The sequence below is a fragment of the Anthonomus grandis genome, unplaced genomic scaffold, assembly GCF_022605725.1.
Source record: "Anthonomus grandis grandis unplaced genomic scaffold, icAntGran1.3 ctg00000416.1, whole genome shotgun sequence".
Lineage (NCBI taxonomy): Eukaryota > Metazoa > Arthropoda > Insecta > Coleoptera > Curculionidae > Anthonomus > Anthonomus grandis.
In genome coordinates this window covers 28841-31954 of record NW_026088497.1, presented here as the reverse complement: position 1 = coordinate 31954, position 3114 = coordinate 28841, and positions in this window count along the sequence as shown.

Here is a 3114-nt window from a genome sequence, read left to right as displayed (position 1 = left end):
TCTCGGCTATCGTAAAAGCTACGAATTTGCGGATGGTCTCGTTGGATTCAGAACGACGAAACTAAGACAAAACCGTTGGAATTTTCCCGATAGCTCCCATAGAAGCTGAGATATCGACCTTCAAAATTTTGAATTTTTCATTTTTTGGGTATACCCCCCCGTATCGAATTTTTTCAACAAAAATTGATTTTTTTCGAAATCAAACTAAGTATACCAGCGTCTTATTTGGGTCACCTAGATTACGAAAACACCGGGTTATAACAGGATCCGAGCAGAACTAAGGGAATGACAGCACTTTGAAAATCCTGAAAAAGTCGTTTTCGACGTCCGTTTTTGAGGCCAAAAATGGGCATCAAAAATGCCATATCTCGGCTATCGTAAAAGCTACGACTTTGCGGATGGTCTCGTTGGATTCAGAACGACGAAACTAAGACAAAACCGTTGGAATTTTCCCGATAGCTCCCATAGAAGCTGAGATATCGACCTTCAAAATTTGGAATTATTAATTTTTCGGGTATACCCCCCCGTATCGAATTTTTTCAACAAAAATTGATTTTTTTCGAAATCAAACTAAGTATACCAGCCTCTTATTTGGGTCACCTAGATTACGAAAACACCGGGTTATAACAGGATCCGAGCAGAACTAAGAGAATGAGAGCACTTTGAAAATCCTGAAAAAGTCGTTTTCGACGTCCGTTTTTGAGGCCAAAAATGGGCATCAAAAATGCCATATCTCGGCTATCGTAAGAGCTACGACCTTGCGGATGGTCTCGTTGAATTCAGAATGACGAAACTAAGACAAAACCGTTGGAATTTTTCCGATAGCTCCCATAGAAGCCGAGATATCGACCTTCAAAGTTTAGGTTTTTTTATTTTTCGGGTATACCCCCCCGTATCGAATTTTTTCACCAAAAATTGATTTTTTTCGAAATCAAACTAAGTATACCAGCGTGTTATTTGGGTCACCTAGATTACGAAAACACCGGGTTATAACAGGATCCGAGCAGAACTAAGGGAATGAGAGCACTTTGAAAATCCTGAAAAAGTCGTTTTCGACGTCCGTTTTTGAGGCCAAAAATGGGCATCAAAAATGCCATATCTCGGCTATCGTAAGAGCTACGACCTTGCGGATGGTTTCGTGGGAATCAGAATAACGAAACTAAGACAAAACCGCTGGAATTTTCCCGATAGCTCCCATAGATGCCGAGATATCGACCTTCAAAATTTGGGTTTTTTCATTTTTCGGGTATACCCCCCCGTATCGAATTTTTTCACCAAAAATTGATTTTTTTCGAAATCAAACTAAGTATACCAGCGTGTTATTTGGGTCACCTAGATTACGAAAACACCGGGTTATAACAGGATCCGAGCAGAACTAAGGGAATGAGAGCACTTTGAAAATCCTAAAAAAGTCGTTTTCGACGTCCGTTTTTGAGGCCAAAAATGCGCATCAAAAATGCCATATCTCGGCTATCGTAAGAGCTGCGACCTTGCGGATGGTCTCGTTGAATTCAAAATGACGAAACTAAGACAAAACCGTCGGAATTTTCCCGATAGCTCCCATAGAAACCGAGATATCGACCTTCAAAGTTTGAGTTTTTTTATTTTTCGGGTATACCCCCCCGTATCGAATTTTTTCACCAAAAATTGATTTTTTTCGATATTAAACTAAGTATACCAGCGTGTTATTTGGGTCACCTCGATTACGAAAACACCGGGTTATAACAGGATCCGAGCAGAACTAAGGGAATGAGAGCACTTTGAAAATCCTGAAAAAGTCGTTTTCGACGTCCGTTTTTGAGGCCAAAAATGGGCATCAAAAATGCCATATCTCGGCTATCGTAAGAGCTGCGACCTTGCGGATGGTCTCGTTGAATTCAAAATGACGAAACTAAGACAAAACCGTCGGAATTTTCCCGATAGCTCCCATAGAAGCTGAGACATCGACCTTCAAAGTTTGGGTTTTTTCATTTTTCGGGTATACCCCCCCGTATCGAATTTTTTCACCAAAAATTGATTTTTTTCGAAATCAAACTAAGTATACCAGCGTGTTATTTGGGTCACCTAGATTACGAAAACACCGGGTTATAACAGGATCCGAGCAGAACTAAGGGAATGAGAGCACTTTGAAAATCCTAAAAAAGTCGTTTTCGACGTCCGTTTTTGAGGCCAAAAATGCGCATCAAAAATGCCATATCTCGGCTATCGTAAGAGCTGCGACCTTGCGGATGGTCTCGTTGAATTCAAAATGACGAAACTAAGACAAAACCGCTGGAATTTTCCCGATAGCTCCCATAGAAGCTGAGACATCGACCTTCAAAGTTTGGGTTTTTTCATTTTTCGGGTATACCCCCCCGTATCGAATTTTTTCACCAAAAATTGATTTTTTTCGAAATCAAACTAAGTATACCAGCGTGTTATTTGGGTCACCTAGATTACGAAAAAAGTCGTTTTCGACGTCCGTTTTTGAGGCCAAAAATGGGCATCAAAAATGCCATATCTCGGCTATCGTAAGAGCTACGACCTTGCGGATGGTTTCGTTGGATTCACAATGACGAAACTAAGACAAAACCGTCGGAATTTTCCCGATAGCTCCCATAGAAGCTGAGACATCGACCTTCAAAGTTTGGGTTTTTTCATTTTTCGGGTATACCCCCCCGTATCGAATTTTTTCACCAAAAATTGATTTTTTTCGAAATCAAACTAAGTATACCAGCGTGTTATTTGGGTCACCTAGATTACGAAAACATCGGGTTATAACAGGATCCGAGCAGAACTAAGGGAATGAGAGCACTTTGAAAATCCTGAAAAAGTCGTTTTCGACGTCCGTTTTTTAGGCCAAAAATGGGCATCAAAAATGCCATATCTCGGCTATCGTAAGAGCTGCGACCTTGCGGATGGTTTCGTTGGATTCAGAATTTTGAAACTTAGACAAAACCGTTGGAATTTTCCCGATAGCTCCCATAGAAGCCGAGATATCGACCTTCAAAATTTGGGTTTTTTCATTTTTCGGGTATACCCCCCCGTATCGAATTTTTTCACCAAAAATTGATTTTTTTCGAAATCAAACTAAGTATACCAGCGTGTTATTTGGGTCACCTAGATTACGAAAAC